Raw genomic sequence first — 17927 nt, forward strand, 5'->3', positions numbered from 1 at the left:
ACAAGGAGCAAATGAAGACATTATCATTTTGGACATACTCCGAACAAATGTGTTCAGTCTAATCTAAGGCTTCATTAATCCTTTCTTAGTTCTTATTTGTTCAAAAGGGTCTGGCTTCTCTTTTGTTGTCTGCCTTGCACACAATTGTTAATGAGTGCCAAATCTTTGAACAAATTAATGTAATCAAATTCAGTAAAGTCATCCCATGAGTCTGGTGCTTTTCTTTTCTTTTTTCCCCCTCCTGAAGAGGATTGATTCATAGGCTCTCAAAAGCTCAACATAGTTGATGAGTCAGTAAATCAGTATTACATGGTTTCTCATCAGTTGTGAGTCCTGTAGAACAGGGATGGACAAGCCATTGCCCTCCAGTTCCTTGCTCAGCTACAAATCCCATTGTCCCTGACACCATTGGCTATGCTAACAGGATAATGGGAGTTGTAGTTCAAAAACACCTTGGGGGGGCAATAGGTTCCCCATCTCTGCTTTAGAAGAAATACAATGTTTTCAGCATTATATCAGTTAAGTGGTTTGTGAATAGCACTTTGTCGACTTCTCTGTTAAAAATGTATGTTTCAACATCACTTGATGATGATTATTATTACTCGCCTTTCACCCCAAGGTGGGTCACAACAATCTAAAATAAAACATAAAAAACCAGTTTAAAACAAATTGGAATCGCAAGAGTAGGTCTAGTCCTAAAAATACATATCTCAAATGTCAAAGGGTAAAGAGCTGCATCTTCAGCTTACAATAAAAATTGTGTAATGAAAGTGCTACAGAAACCTCTCTGGCTGGTCCTGAGTTTCTGAAGGCACTGGAACTACTAAGAGGACCCTGCTGTATTTTGGACCAGCCCTATTAATTTTTATTTGTATTTTTGCATTATTTTACATGCTGGTCTCCTTTCTCAGATGCAAATATGCTGCATGGACTGCTTTTGATGCTTTTTCTTTTGAACTAAATAAGCAGAGTGCTATGCTCAAATGCTGTGCTTTGAAAGAAAAATATGCCTAAAACTCTTTCTTTGTGCGTTTTATACATGTGTGACCTTCAAGCATAGAAAGTTGATTTATTGCTCTGTCGGGCTTTTAAGTGTCCTGCTTGCTAAAATAGGGAAAAGAGTAATAATTTTTAAGGAGAAAATATATTGTCATAAAACTGCAGAGGTCTGCCATGGTGTAAGCACTTTTAAGCATCATCTCCAGCAAATAAATATCTGCCTGCAGAAAGGTGTGTGTGTGTTTCTGTTTCTTTGTGTTGGTTCAGAGAAATTGACCTTCACTTGTCTTGTAATTCAGTTATAGGGAAGTGGGGGGGGGGGGGGGAGAGATGCCTTGTCCTTTGTGTATTATTGGATTAAGACATCAGAGCCTTTTGATGTCCTTTAAAGATTTAGGAGATGAAATGTTTGTAACTGACGGCTGTGTGGAGGAAGACAGTTGAGACACCTTGACATTTCCTTCCTTTCAATCAAGTCTGCATAGAATTTAAGTTGTCAGAGGTGCCTGGCACATTAGCCCTTTATTTGACTGGTTTGGATGTATATCCCCTGCTTCATAAACCATGAGTTATGAAGCCAGGAGTGAGTGTTGTGGCTGCATTCTTTTCCCTTCCCATGCATGCCAGCTTTGTTGTGATGACCCTGAATTGTTTTTAAGCCGGAGTTCCCAGTTACATCCAAAAATGGGTCAGTGGTGTAATGACTAACCAGGGTAAACTTAATATGAATTGCATTAAAATGTGGATAGCCCAGAATTAAGTGGCTTGGTTCAGACACACAATCCCATTTATTTCAGTGGTAGGCAATATGGTACCTTCCCGACCAGGGTTTCCCAAACTTGGATCTCCAGCTGCTGTTGGGACTACAAATCCCATCATCCCTAGCTACCAGAACCAGTGGTCGGGTCAGGGATAATGGGAGTTGTAGTCTAAAAACAGCTAGAAACCCTGCTCCAGCTCTTGTTGCAGTCCAACTCCCATCAGCCCTAGCCACTGTGGTCAGCTGTCAGGAATGAGGGGAGCTGGAGCCCAGAAATGTTTGAAGAGCACCGTGTTAATTTTATTAAATGTTGTTTGTACAATTCAGTGTACAAACAACACCATTTTACAATTCTCCCAACAAATTGGCCATTATCTCAATTAGAATATGCTAAAAATAGAGCTGAATAAAAATCAGCACGGGACTGAGGGAAGTCGTAGACTAAAATGTCTGGAGAGCACCAGGCTGCCTATAGTTGTCAGGTAAAAACATTGTTGTTAAAATGCCCGTATGACTGTGGTGGGTATTAAGGCCATGCTTGGACCAAATCCTTGGACCAAAGGCTTATTAAGCCAGGATTTGCGTGAGTTGGCTATATTCATCGGCAGTGCTGTGAGCTGATGTTTTGAATGCAGGGAAAGTGTTTTAAGCTCTCTTTCTCTCAGTGTAGTTTTATCTGCCAATTACTGCTGATGTGTTTACTAATTATTTTTTAATTAAATTTGTTTTAATAGTATTTGTTTTTAATGGCAGGGTGCAGAATCCCCCTTTCCTTGGTGCAGAATTTGATTGCCTGGATTGCAGGCTTAACATTTTTCATGCAGAAGTTATAAAGTCCTGGACAACTGTGTTCTGATCTGAAGCTATTTCAAAATGTACTGCAATTTTTAATCATTCACTCTGGGTTGAATTTAACTCACATTTTACGTGTAAATACCTATTCATTGCTGCCAACTCTTATATGGGAATGCATTGAAGAACTCCTAAGGGATTTAAGCGCTATTGAAGTAGAATTCTTCAGAAGTAGTCAGGGATGCTGCTGTCGCTGATGGAGAACAACAAGCCTTTCTCCCATTATATAGTTCCTACCTACGCTCTCAGTGTCGGTGTCCTATTTGCATAATCATCTAGACAGTGTTCTCTAAACCACACGGATAAATATACAAATCTCTTTAATCCAGGTACCACAATTCCTGTGGTGTTACCCTCTTTCAGGAGTCTGTCACAAGCCTAATAATGCCCACCGTGTTTCTCTGCAAAAAGCAAAGAGGATGAAAGCATAAAACTATGATGAGGCATCAAAATATTTTTCATTTCCATTGTATTTAATTTTGCTCTCCCATTTTTCTAAGCAACATGTCTCCTTCTGAAAATGCAGTGGGTGCCAAGCAAATCCCAGCTCTGCTAACAGGTTGAATGCAAACACTCCCCACTTCCATTTAACCTCATTTCCGTGGCTCATTGCTGCTGCTGGATCAGCCTGTGAAGAGTTAACTTCCTTGGCCCAGAGGTTGAGGGATAGTGCTGGTAGCTGAAGTGCGGATGTGGGAAATGGCTGTTCTTGCCAGAGGTGTGTAGTTGAGGGCATTTCCATTCAGGCTTACATTCAAGGTGAAAATGCATGTTAGTAGCAGCAGCCTGTGTGAATTTATTATGCACACACAGGACTAGAAATGGAGGAAGGATTTGTTCATTCCTGTCTTTTTTTCAGCTGATTGACCTAATTTGATGGTCCTGAAAATGCTTGCAGATTGGTACACAGTTCTCAATTGGATTGTGCTCTTTTCTAGGTTTTGCAATTTAGTTTTAGTGTGCAAAAAGTATGTACAAAAATATAAATGCACATTGAAAAGTAGGTATTGGGGGATGCATATAATCTATACAATTTACATAAGAAATTTCTCTTAAAAAAAATCCTCATAGAACAGGAGGAACAAACCTATAACTGAGTGCCAACGAAAACGATACAGGATGGTATTAGACTGTTTGGACATCCTTACTTAAAACATTGGTGGCTGATCCTTTTGGCAAATAGTGCAAAGTACAGTACATGGGCAGTTCTTCCCCAGCTCCCCAAATGATCTTGGTAGATTTTCTTCTAACTTACTAAGCTGTGGCACAGGCAGCACTGGAGGAGGCAGGGATGTAGATCTGGTTTTATCCCATAGCTCAAGCCTCTGGCCCTTCCTGCTCCTGTTCAGATGTGTCATAGGTTGGCCACCTGAGAACCCAACATACCTCAAAAAGCCCTTAGATAAGAGTGTAACTTCTTAGTGATGGAGCAGGGCCTACTTAACGTGTTAATGGCCTACATTTTCTACTGTTATCATGGGTAGCCAAATCTTTTCCAGCTTTTCAGGGGAGCCGGAAAACAAATAACCTGAGAAACTTCAGCTCAGAATGCTGATTGGAGCCCATACTGTTAGTAAAAAGAGACACAAGGGTGGCGCTGTGGTCTAAACCACTGAGCCTCTTGGGCTTGCTGATCAGAAGGTCGGCGATTCGAATCCCTGTGACGGAGTGAGCTCCCGTTGCTCTGTCCCAGCTCCTGCCAACCTAGCAGTTTGAAAGCACACCAGTGCAAGTAGTTGAATAGGTACCGCTGTAGCGGGAAGGTAAACGGCGTTTCCATGCATTCTGGCTTACGTCACGATGTTCCATTGCGCCAGAAGCGGTTTAGTCATGCTGGCCACATGATCCAGAAAACTGTGGACAAACACTGGGTCCCTCAGCCTAAAAGCGAGGTGAGCACCGCACCCCATAGTTGCCTTCAACTGAACTTAATTGTTCCAGGAGTCCTTTACTTTTACCTTTATACTGTTAGTTCATGCTGAATGAATGAAGCAGTGGGCTTAAGAGTAGGACTGGAAGGAATAGCAGCCAAGCTCATTGATTCCTTTAACAGTGCTTAAAACTAGATCCATAGTTGTATTGAAAATGATCCAGTCTATTCATTGGTGAAGAAATTTGGGATGACGGAAAGGATTCTTCAAATTTTCTCTAGGGAGCCTGAAACTCTCCCAACAATTGGAGCAAGTGCATTGCAGGGGGCACTCTATTTTTTGCCAGATAAACTATTGTCAGCTTGAAGTAAGCTTTTTAAAATATTTATGGACCACTTTGTCTGATGGATGTGCAATGGGTTACATCACTTTCATTGACTTATCCATAGGAATCATAAGCTCAATTCTGTTAAAATAGGTTGTTTGTTGTTGTTTAGTCGCTTAGTCGTTTCCGACTCTTCGTGACCCCATGGACTAGAGCACGCCAGGCACTCCTGTCTTTCACTGCCTCCCGCAGTTTGGTCAAACTCATGCTGGTAGCTTCGAGAACACTGTCCAGCCATCTCGTCCTCTGTCATCCCCTTCTCCATCTGCCCTCAATCTTTCCCAACATCAGGGTCTTTCCCAGGGAGTCTTCTCTTCTCATGAGGTGGCCAAAGTATTGGAGCCTCAGCTTCAGGATCTTCCTCAGCTTCAGGAACCCTCCAGTGAGGTTAAAATAGGTGGGGAGGGTTAAATAACAGGCACGAGGCAATTCTGCCTCCCCATCCTTGCATAAATTAGACTTGCATATAGTTGTTTGTTTTGCATTCTGAATTGCTTGGCACATGGCAGTGTAACTTGCTAGACATAACCTGGGATTCCACTAGGAAGCACACAGATTCAAATGAACTACTGCAGCTGCAAGGGCTAGAAACATGCAATATGGGGGTTCTCAGGCTGTTGAATTGTTTCAATTCACATGCTGAATTATGTCACATTTATACAGAATTGCCGGATATGCTTGGCATGGTTGATTATGTTTATAGCTTTTAAGTTAGTTTTCTAATTGAGGAATCTTTATTGGCTTCCAAAGCGCACCTTTAAAATGGCCAGCATAAAAAGATAAAGGTTGATTGCTCCTCCGCATGAAACATTTAAAGTGCTTATAAGTATCTAATGAATACTGTCAACCATGGTTGCCAGAAAACCTGTATCACTTTAGTTAGTTGCTCCAAACATAAACTAGTGCTTATTTACAACGCTTCTCAGGAAGTATTGAGAAAAACTCTAAAATTAAAACAAAGTAAAGAGACCAAAACAAGCATTTGTATTGTTAAAAGCTACTTCATGGTAACTACATAATAGCTGGCATTATAGTTATTTTATATACTGTTTATAAAATGTTGGTTTTGCTTACTAGAGTTGCCATATTTGAAACAGTGAAAATCCGGGACATTTTGCCAATTTCTGCCCTGACACTGCTACCGGCAGTATACCGGATACGTCTGGGAAATGCCAGGCGTGTGCCAACCCTATTTGAACCCATCTGAGACTTGCAACTGAAGCTAGGGTTCAGGAGTGTGTTGTGGGACTATGCAAGTCCTTTCCTTATGTGTGAATTCTTTCTATCCTGTTCTACCCACTTCTGTTGGCTGATTGTTTTTACATAAACCATCAGCAATCTGGATTAAAAACTGGGTTCTAAAAGAGAGTTTAGGCACATTGCTGATTTCAGTTTAATGTTGGGGCCCCATCTGGTTGGCATCTGTCTGTCTCGGAAGACAATGGAGGAGTGCGCCCTTGGGGGTGAGGCCAGACTATTGGCAGGTTGCAGCAACTACTGTGGCTGTAGAGACCAATGCGGGAGAGACATGCTTTGTTGTTGCTGGGGCAGATGAAGACATCCAGCTGCTCTGCTACAGATGCACCGGTGGACGTTTCTTCTCCCTGTGCTCCTTCCTAATGGTCATTTCTCTTCTGGTCACTGCTGTGGGTACATGATTTGACTGTCTGTCTCCAGGCAATGTGATTATCTGCAAGAGATTCCCACCGGGTGGGGTTGATGTTGCCAGCTTTCATGTCCCATTTGCAGACATCTTCATAACACAGAGCTGGTCTGCCAATTGGCTTGGGGCCAGAAGCCAGCTCCCCTTTTAAGGCAGCAGGACATCACTTCAAACAGTCATGGCTTCCCCTAAAGAACCCTGGGGACTGTGGCTTGTTACGGGTGCTGAGGTGTTAGGAGACCCCTATAGACCCCTATTCCCCTCACAGAGCTACAATTCCCAGAATTGCCTGGGAAGAGGGATTGATTGCTCAACCTCTCTGAGTATTGTAACTGTGAGGGGACTAAGGGTCTCCGAACAACTCTCAGCTTTTCTGAGCACAGCCTTAATATCTGTGCTAAATGACCTTCTCTGTTGGAGAGAGGGGGAGAAATTGATCAGTAAGAGAAAATGCATTTGCAATAGCAAATTGCATACTTGTGCTGTGTGTATCTGTCCCCCTCCCCTGACACCCAGTAAGAAATATGCTGTGTGCAAGGAGGGCTCTCCCTTGTTGCCCACCAGGAAAAGGCCTTTGTAGGGAGTACTCAGAGTCCTCCCCTCTGCCCCAGTATATACGTCACACACTTGAGATCCCTCCCTTTATTTAAGTAGCAGGAAGACATCAGAACAGTTGAGCTGCCTCTAGGGTACCATGTGTACATTCCTGGTTTGGTAGACTTTTTGTTTTCTATGAGAACTGCCACCCACTCTCAACCATATTAGGTAATGCATATTATGAGTTCAGCTGAACAGATCCTAAACCTGTTCCCATCCTGTTTTGCTAATGTGTAAAAGTCCCCTGGGTCTTCTTAAGTGTGTCTCTTATTCCTTGTTAAGGGAGCTGTGGTTTAGAGCAAAATGGTTCCCCTCCACCACTTTTGAACATCCTGAACCAAAATCCAACATGCAAGCTGTTAAGAATTGTGTTGCATGCTGTAGCCCACAGTGAACCTAAATAATTAAGTTGCATTAAAAGCAGAAGCTTGTTCTAAGGTTTTTATTTTTCGCTTCCTCTGAAAGATTAATAAAATCTGTGTTGTAAATTTACAGGAATTTCCTCACAGCCATTCACATAGCTTTATACTTCTCTCCCCACAACCCATGAAAAATTATACACAAAAGTATATATCAAACTTCTGAGACCTGGTGTTTGCTGTTTCAGTATCTTTTAATAGCTTTGCTTATCTTGAAAAAGTGTTGACTTCTTTGTCTGCCTCTGAAAGTTAGAAAGTGAGAACATTTTTATGTTGCCCCTCGGGGGGTGGGGGGGCTCAAGGCAGTGTAAACAATAAGATTATATAAATGATAAATATATAAAATAACAATTAAACAATAAAGTTCAACAAAACACAATTCAGCCTGTTTACATGACATATATCACTTCTTGTGCAAATGATCCCAGGTGAGCATTCCATAGATGGGAGTCAGAATTGAGAACAGGATGAAGAACCTGTGACTCTTACCTGGTCATGCAAGAAAGATGGCGGAGGACCATCATTATAGCAGGCAAAGCTGCTTCTCAGTCATCTTTCATTCTGTTACAGAACTTAGCTTAACACCAGATTAACTTTTGTTCCATGGAAAGTTATTTGAAAGCCATTGTTCTAGAATGGTTGCTAAGTCCTACAGAATAAGTAGGTGGTATAGGCCTATAGAAACAACTTGGATGCTAAGAAAATCAATGCCATCTTAAATATATATATTTTTTCTTATAAGTGATGGTGACTGTGGGAAGAGGGACTGGGATGAGAACAGGATAGCTCAGCTGGTAGAATAGGAGACTTAATCTCAGGGTAATGGGTTCAAGCGAAAGATTCCTGCATTGTAGGAGGTTAGGCTAGATAATCCTTGTCGCCCCTTCCAGCTCTACAGTGCTATGATTCCAAAATCCAATTGCTATGAAACGTCAAGGGCTAGAACAAGACTGGGGTTGCTATGAAAGGGGACAAGAGGAAGGAGGTGAACTGTAGTGAGGAGCCTGGGAGAGGCATGCCTGTTCTCGGCCAGCATAGCTAGTGGAAAGTGGAAGCTCATGCATCTTTTATTTGAAAGAGAACTTAAATGTATTGATTACAGAGCTCTCTCTTAGCTAAGGTTATTGAAGCAGAGGTGTTCGTAATCTTGTAACCAGAATACCTTCCACCCCATGGGGATGCCCAAGCACTCAGCATACTATTTATACTGCCAGAAACTGAAATACAACTACTTCCAGGGTCAATACTGCCAGAAACTGAAATATAACCACTTCCAGGGTCAAATCTGGCGTCTTATTGCTACTTGCTCTGTATTGATTGTTGTGGAGAGGAGACTTGGACATACTGGGGTGTTGATTTTTATATAATGCTGCATACTTTCAAAACTGCTTGCTGAAGGTGTGGACCCTGAAGGCCAGTCCCTGTTGTGGAGTCCCAGGTCACTGCCTTATCCAACCAAGTAGTGTGCATTCTGATGTGGGCAAGCTTCCTTCTCACTGTAACTTAACTGTGTGCACCTTGCCTGATGCATCAGTCACCATGCACAGTGCCAGATCTCTGGTGAAGTCATGGCTCGCCTACTTCCCATCACCTCTTGTTCAGAGGGAGCAGTAAAAGTGAGGGTACATGTATTCTGCATTTACCCTTCAAATTCAAAGCATCAGAGAAGACTGGTGCCTGGAGAACTCTGCTGTACGTTCTTCAGTAGAAGCAATGGGACAGACACACAGATCTGGAGAAAGAAGTGTTATCCTTGTCCAAAATTGCTTTGCTGTGAGCTTGCTTTGAGTCGGAAATGTTAAGCTGGGGGCATTCTTAAGGCTTCAAAGGGAAAATGAGAACAAGACATCTCTCTGATTCTGCTTGACAAAATTGGTGATACTTTAAACACTCCTTTTTTCTTTAATGTTTTTGTGATTCTCATACTTTTATTTTATGCCTGATTCCTTCCTTCTATATTTCCTTTGGTTGCCACTTATACTTCATTTTGTCTTAACAGCGCCACCTGCTCCAACCTCATAGCCCATCCCCTAGGGAACCTCACAAAGTACCGTTGTAAACAATGCTGCTTTAGATGTTTATGCCTGGATTCTCAACAGAGCCATTTTGATTTAAGCTTCTTTTATTTCTGGGTGACACAGCTTCAATAAATGAGTTGTCTGAGCGTTCTCAAAGTGGTGCTGGTTTTCCTCAGTATACCACTCTAAAAAAGGCAGACAAAAAAGAACTGGTTAGTTCCGCAACTCCTAGTTGTGGTACATAATGTGTAAACTGTATTATCAGATACGTCAAGAGGCTATGCTGCTAGCATTTGATGAAAGAAGAGAGTTAGGTAATTCGAAAGATTCCTTCCTGATCCATATCTCTGCTGCTTCCGTGACGCAAGCAAATAATCAGTTTTCCCACTGATACACAAATCAAAGCTGACTTGAGGTTCCCTACAGAATTTAGATGGGTACATAAGCATTAAAAAGCTCTTGCCAATGATTGCAGCAAATTAAGCATAAAAAAAGAAATACAGTGTTTTATAATAAGTACAACATATTTCCTGTTAACAGTTGCATTTCCCTACCATTGCCAACTTTGATGTCAGGTAAAGTGGATTGGCTACTGCTTTTTCCTCCTACCTGCACAGATTTCGTAATCTGTCTATATCATTCTGTTAGGTGGAATGTAAATTGAGTGGTTAATATGCATAACAGCACATTGTGCACCTTCACCAGACCTCATGGAGAATGTGCTCATAATCCAACTGTTAAGAGGGAATTGTGTGTGTTTCCCAGCCAATATGCATAATCCCCAGTAGGCTTTTGGGAATGTGCATATTATGACTGCAGTTTGTGCAGATTCTGTCCCACTGCTTAATCTTATGTGGCCCAGTGATCAACTGAGTGAGGCTCCATAAAAATAACTTTTGTCTGCAGTCCAACCTCCATTTCTCCACTCTAAGCTGTTCCCCTGTCAACTGAGCAGTTAAAGGGAAGCAGGGAGAGTTATGTATGCTGCCTTGAACTCCCTGCAGGAAAGGTGGGATATGTGTATTCATTTTTTGCAGCAAGCCTTTAAAAAATGTATTCCACAAGTAAGAGCCCTGTGGAATTGGCAACCTTGCAAGTCACTTTGGTGATTTTCTGCTCTCATATATTTGACTATAGAAAGTAAAACATTTGTGTTTGTGCACTCTTACTCTGTTGCACGTACATCTGTTTTGTTGCCCTTGAATCATGTAACCTACATGTAAAATATGAATAATGTCATGAATCTGAAAATCTCATTTCTTACTCAACAGACATCATGCACAAAGGTTTTGAATTAGATGAGAAGACTTCTATTAAATTTTGAAGAGAATCAAAGTACCCTCTTTCTGTTTGAGATAAAGCACTTCAGTATTAATCATTCTGGACTGGATGACGGACAATTAGTCATCCCAGATTCCAAATGATGCGAAGTGTACCATTCACTTAATAGAAGTCTGGGACTGTATGATTAAAAATAGTTCTGCATTTTCTGAGCATATGACACTGCTTTGCACTGTTCCACGCTACTGGTCCGCCTTTGCCCAAAGTTGGCAACTGACTTGCAGTGGCTCCGAAGACTTTCAGTCTGAGATGAGTCTTTTTCTGCTTTCCCACATCATGTAGTCCTGCAAGGCCCATCCAGTGCTTGCTGCACTATGTGCTGCCTGCTTCATGGAAAAGGAGGATTCCCTGCTATAATTTGCTCCATTTTAAAAGGGCATGTGTGCTGTGAAGTGATGGAAGTATTACTGGTGAAAAGTAGGGAATGAATGAGTCCCTTCATCTTGAAAAAGGGGCACAGCAGCATTTCCACTCTGCAACAAGCAGAAAAAAGCCCATCCAGCAAAAAGTAAAACAAATGCACTGTGCTGAATAATGGGGATCGTTGTGGAGTTTCATCTCTGTGCAATCACTTCCCACATGGCAATATAATTAAAAGTAATGGGGGAAGACAAAACTGCCACAAACATTATCTTCAGAAGAGCACAGAGCAAGTGCTTCACTTTTAAATGGCACCACCAGGCAAAGTGTGGTTTGTTTACACAGTCAAGAGTCATAGAGGGTTGTCTAGTCTAACCTCCTTTTGACTAAAAAGCATCCATGACAAGCAGCCATGCAACATCTGCTTAGAAAGTGAAGGGGAGCCAACCTTCCGAGAGAGTCTGTTCCTCTTTGGTTGCTACTGTCCCAGACCTGTTATCCGGAGACAACAGCCACATTGCACACCCAGCTGAAATAATTTAACCTGCTAGGTTAATCTCTCTCTGCCCATAAGGCACTTGACAGGACTGTACCAGACAGACACATAAAAATAAGAAGCTTTTCTAGCTTCTGATAGACCAATGCACATGGGGGTTGGGGTGTGCAGTCTTTATTTACATACACCAGGAATTCCAGAGTTTTTCATTCTGGACTTATTGGGTCACTCCATGGACTTATCTATGAAGTTGTAAACAAATGACTTTGCCAATGTTTAGTCTAGGATTTAGAACTTTATTTTAAACGGTATGTTTGGAAATGTCAGAGCCATTCAGCCTGGTTCTGGAGAGGCCTGCAAATGTTCTCTTTCCAGCTATAGTTGTCTTGGCCACAGGTCATTGCTCTGCTACTTTACCAAAGCCCCATAAATGCATAGGCATTGGATTACTTTGTGCATGTGTTAACCTTTTCCGAGCAGTTAAGGGCCCTGAAATGGGAAATTATTTCCTATCTTTGGCTTATATTATAGCAAGTCTCTTCCTGGAAATTGAAATCTGCCCATTCCATCTTGCGGCAACAACCATGTAGCTGTTATAAAATGGTCTCCAGAGGTCAAAAGAGGGGCGCAGTGCTATAAAGTTGTTGAGCAATGTGCCCTTGAGAGTATGAACTGTGACTAATGTGTCTGCTTTGCTGTGTTATGTATTCCCCTTCACTGTTCCAGTTTCATTTAGATTCAGTAAAGCTCAGTGTTCTACTGGCACGTTATTGTGACAGATGAAAGACTATTTTAAATCAAGAAAGAAAATTGACATAGACTACCTGGGTCAAAATCTCAAGGTTTCAAGGATGTTTCTTATGTGTTTGGTTCAAATAAAAAATAAAAATACATGCTGTAGAACTCCCCTTCTGGGCCAAGGGGATTCAAGATGGCACTTCACCTTGTTCTCTAAGGCTGTGTTCTTCAGCCTTTGGTCCGAAGATGATGATGGTACTACAACCCAAATCATCCCTGACCATTAGCGAAGCTGGCTGGGGACGATGGGAGTTGTAGTCTAGCAGCATCTGTGGACCCACACTCAAGCACTGCTCTGCAGGCATGCTTGCACAATTGTCCTCCTGCCCCCTTCTTTTCAAACTTATGGAAGAGTGTAGTGATGTCCATAAGCATGCAAAGTTTGTATTGCCCTACCCTGCAATTCTATAGCATTCTGTACATAGGCTGCAGAATAAGCAGAAATGGATTGTTTTGAGACTGATGTGTGTAAGTGGAGGCTTGTTAATGGCCCACATTACTGCTTAAAATGCATTAGAATCCAATTTCTCAGACTCCCTGCTTGACTTGACCAACTGGGCTCTTAAACCTTTTATTTAATGACACTTGCCCCCCACCTTCCAGGCTTCACCTCAGTTGTTGTTTTCATTTGAGCACATATGGTAATAGCAAAGAAATTATAAAAATTAAAGTAACAATATGGTGTTGGGTTGATCAAATATTGATGATCGCAAGAGTGTTGAGGAGAGCTAGCTCAAGAGGAAATGAACCAGTTCAGTGTTGAGCACAGTACTAAGAAGTATCTGCAAACAGAATGCACATAACGCCTGAAAGATAATATCCTAATGTACTAATTTATTGACTGTGCTCTGCAGGCAAGGGCCTCCTGCAGTTACCATCTTATCAGAAGGTCCATTCTGTGAAATACACAGCAACCAGACCTTTAGTGTTATGGCTCCTACCTTTTGGAATTCCCTCCCCTTGAATATTAGACAAACACCATTTCTGTTATCTTTTTGGCACCTAACTTGAGCACCTTCCTCCTTCAACAAGCCTTTTAACTTGAGATCTTTCCTAGTCTGCATCTGTACTGGAATGGTTTTTAAGATGTTTTTATCGCTGCTTCCTTGTCGCCCTGGGCTCCTTTGGGAGGAAGGGCAAGATGCAAATAAATAGCACAAATAACACAGAGAGAGTGTACACACAGAAATTCAAAGGATTTTCATGGGTTCATTTATTTCGCGCTGTGAAATAGTGGGGATATAAGCCTGTCGCAGAATGCAGTGGAGATGAATTGTGGGATGGGGCTGCCTTTTGTATCAGGATAACCGCCCTTATCAGGAAAACTGTGCTATTTCCAAGATTGCGAAGTGCTACCCTTCACACAGGTGAGAGGGGTATCTCTGTAGCATGTAAAAGCCCTATTCACCTCCCCTCTAGCATGCATTTTCCTGGGCTGTTAAGGGACTCGTTGGTCTATATCAGGCATGTGTCCAAAGTCCATTTCCTAATCCTGCCCGGCCGGTCGATTTAATCTGGCCTCCGTGGCAATAGTATACCTCATGGGATAAAATCCTTAAAAAAACTTCAACAACTTTGGGGCAAATTTCAATCCTAAAAAAAGCTCAATAATATTGGTTGGTCCTTACGCATGTTTACTTCATCAAATCTGGCCCTCTTTGAAAAAAGTTTGGGCACCTCTGGTCTTTATGCACCTCCCAAATGACTGTCCACCAGCAGCCATCTGACAGTCATGGAGCCTAAGATTGGAGCATGCAGGTATGATGGGCATAAATATGCCAAGGTTGGGAGGGGGAGAAAAACAATTATGATCACTTATGATGATAGATCGTAATTCTTTAGATCCTAAAGGCGTAAGATTCCCTCTTCTCATGCAGGCACTATAGCTAACATAAGGAAGGGTTGTGCCCTCCCAACCTATTTTTATTTTGTCTTTCCATATCTATTAAAAAGTACTAATTGGCAGACGTGCCTTAATACACACAGGGAGAGGATATTGGACCTCCTGCCCTTTAGCTTGCGGTGTATTTTTGGATACTTTTGACACACAATCACTGCCAAAAGCTTCAAGGGCGTACTCAATTGATCTAAACTTTATTCATGAACGGTGCTAACTGCAATAGCCACACTCTCGTTTCTGAGCCTGTAGACAGTCTGTCTCCACTTAAGCAGCAGTGTGAGCATTTATATAAAGTATTAATTTTGAGGATTTATATACTGAATTATTTCACTTTTTGTGTTTAATGTCAGTTAGTGCTGTAAGAGTCTGTCTTGTCTTCTGAAATGATATAACCAAGTATCAAATCCATATTTTATCATTCTTTAACATGGGATTTAAAATCTCGCTCCAAAGTGCAATGTAGTTTTTTACCTGGAATAATAAAATTGCATCCTTTAAAAATGATTTTGTATACTATAAAACTGCTGACTTGGCAATAAAACATGCATAGATTTTTTTCCTCAGGCAATTGTAATATCACTTGTTCTCATGACCATTGTATTATAGACTAAACAAGAATAATCTTTCTTACACAAAATGGGTTGGTTGTTATTTTATTAAATTTCTGTGTGTGCATAAATGCTGGGTGGGGAATCCATGGCCTTCCAGATGTTGCTAAACTACAACTCCCATGAACCCCAGTTAGCATGACCATTGACCCGAGATGATGGGAGTTGTAGTTCAGCAACATCTGGAGGACGGTGTGTTCAGTATCCCCTGCTGCAGAACCAACACTAGTAGAAGCCATGTAACTGTTGGAAGAACAATCACACTTGTTGTCCGTGTAGAGCTGGCTTCTTTGTTGGCAGTGGGAAAGTTACTGCATAGCATGGATTATGTATTGGTGCAGAAATAACATGGGTAGTGAAAAAGCTACCTGATAACTTCGCAGCTATCCAGAATTGTTTGGGGAAGGACATTGATTTTATCAGGTATTCAAGGTATATACACCATTGAGAACCTAAATAATGTGACTCTTGGTGTATGGAGTGGTACAAAAGGTATACTTAAAACAGAGAAGGGCTGGTTGTGCAGTGAAAATGTGGAGAGTGAAATCTCCCTCGCTCCTTGTACTTGGAACCTTTGACACACATCTGTGTTCAACGCAATCAGTTAAATAGTCTCCCTTTTTCCTCTTACCTGTCACTGAGAGCCGGAGTGCTGCACTGGCTAGAGTGTTGAACTTGGAACAGGAGGACATGGGATCAAATTCTACTCAACTGCAAAGCACACTAGGTCTCCACGCCCTGCCCCTTCCTCCCCTGACCTGTCACATGTTGAGTGCAAAGCTCTGTATCTTCAGCTCAACATGACTAGAATCCTTCTTCAAACCTGTACGCTTAATATGCAAAGGCTAGGAAGCAGGGTGGGACTGGCATAAATGGGAGACCTGGGGGTGGAACCAGAATTTGCGCCTTCTACAAAATATGAGCCCTTACACATTCAAAGAAGGCTTCTTCCCATACATATACCACCAGTAAAAACTCTCAAGACAGGATTCCTTTAAAATAGTCCTCTGGCAAAATAAACAAAAACTGGAAATCTTTGTCCTATGTCCTGAAACACTCAGGACATCCTCTTAGAGATTCAGAAGAACTCTAAGGCTTGAAGAAAATTCTGTTAAACATCTGGTAGTCATTTAATGGTTAGGGCTGACTGATCTCTTTATATAGACCCTCAGCACTGAATTAATTTTTTCTGTCTTTACTGTTATACTTTATTATATTCTTTCAGCTCCTGAGGGCTGAACATTGAACAATCACCTTCTTTAAAACAGATGTTATACAATTAGCATAGAATTGTAGCAGGTCCCATACATCAACTTAAAGGGCTGTCAGCTAAAGCTGTGTTAATGTGCATGCATAATGCATCTGATGGGGGAAGTGCTTCCCCCCCCCAATGAACAACTTCCTTACAAGATAGGCAAAAATCTGTGCCCTCTTGCTAAAGTACTTATTTCCCTTTTTCAGTAATACTCTATGCATTATTGAAAAGCTTTAAAGCAGTTGCTGGTGGTGGAGGAGGGGAGAAGACCTTACGTTGCAAATAATGATGATAATGAAATTCCACAAAGTCATGCTTCATTACTGTTTACAACTTTGGAGTGTCTTCTGTATGAGAGCACCAGGAGTAGAACCAGGAGGATTTAGAGCATGATCCACAATACTACTTTGCAATGCTGATGCGATGAAACTCATTGCATCACTGTGTTAACTAAGACAAGGTTCCTGGCTGCTAGATATTATACAGCCCAGAAGCCATGCACTGGTACTGTCTTATTTCTGGTCTGAACTAATTGGAACAAGGCCAGGCACTGCTTAAAAGGAAACACCACCTCTCTCATTGGAGTCTAATAGTTTCAGCCACCAGCTTGTTTGGTGATGAAAGATTGTATTCATTCCCTGCCATCTAATCCAGTAATCCCTGGGGTTTTGATCAAAGCAGAAGATTGGGAACACTGAATTGGGCAAACAAATTATGTGGATGTCCACTTTGTTGCTGTTTAGTCGTGTCCGACTCTTCATGACCCCATGGACCAGAGCACGCCAGGCACTCCTGTCTTCCACTACCTCCCGCAGTTTGGTCAGACTCATGTTTGTAGCTTCGAGAACACCGTCCAACCATCTCGTCCTCTGTCGTCCCCTTCTCCTTGTGCCCTCCATCTTTCCCAACATCAGGGTCTTTTCCAGGGAGTCTTCTCTTCTCATGAGGTGGCCAAAGTATTGGAGCCTCAGCTTCACGATCTGTCCTTCCAGTGAGCACTCAGGGCTGATTTCCTTCAGAATGGATAGGTTTGATCTTCTTGCAGTCCATGGGACTCTCAAGAGTCTTCTCCAGCACCATAATTCAAAAGCATCAATTCTTTGGCGATCAGCCTTCTTTATGGTCCAGCTCTCACTTCCATACATGTCCACTACTTGGTAGCAAAAGGCACAGCTGATTATTACTTGTGGTGGGAAGTGGGTGGAGCATGAGACTCAACCCACATTGGGCAAAAGATTCCTGCATTGCAGGGGGTTGGACTAGATGACCCATGTGATCTTTTCCAACTCTACAATTCTGTGAATCTCCATATATACAAAGACAGTGCTCAACATGGAGTCAAGTGAGATTTATTGTTGACGAAATGCTAATGAAAAATTGCTGCTGGTGATTCAGACTAGAGTGAGGGAGAGTGGATTTAAATCCCCACTCAAGCGTGGAGCTCACTTGGGGCCATTCGCTCTCACTTCCATGTGCCTCGCAGGATTGTGGGGATAAATGGGTGGGTGGGAACCATGTGCGCTGCCTTGAGCTCTTTGGAGGAAAGGTGGCGTATAAAACTCTTAAAAATATACACCTCACGTGTCAAAACCCAAGGTAAAGAGG

General features: G+C 42.0%; 2 protein-coding genes across 3 annotated transcripts in view; one reads left to right on the top strand and one right to left on the bottom strand.

Annotated features, from left to right (window-relative positions):
• The window catches only part of STK4 (serine/threonine kinase 4), a 59881-nt gene that overhangs the window by 40959 nt on the left and 995 nt on the right, over window positions 1-17927 (top strand). The gene's annotated exons all lie outside the window — the stretch shown is intronic.
• KCNS1 (potassium voltage-gated channel modifier subfamily S member 1) overlaps window positions 7855-17927 on the bottom strand; it is a 71869-nt gene continuing 61796 nt past the window's right edge. Inside the window, exon 5 of the transcript XR_013987929.1 lies at window positions 7855-9749. The gene's annotated coding sequence lies outside the window, so the exon portion shown is untranslated. The remainder of the gene's footprint in view (window positions 9750-17927) is intronic.

The sequence above is a fragment of the Podarcis pityusensis genome (assembly GCF_964106645.2).
Source record: "Podarcis pityusensis genome assembly, chromosome: 6".
NCBI classification, from domain to species: Eukaryota; Metazoa; Chordata; class Lepidosauria; order Squamata; family Lacertidae; genus Podarcis; species Podarcis pityusensis.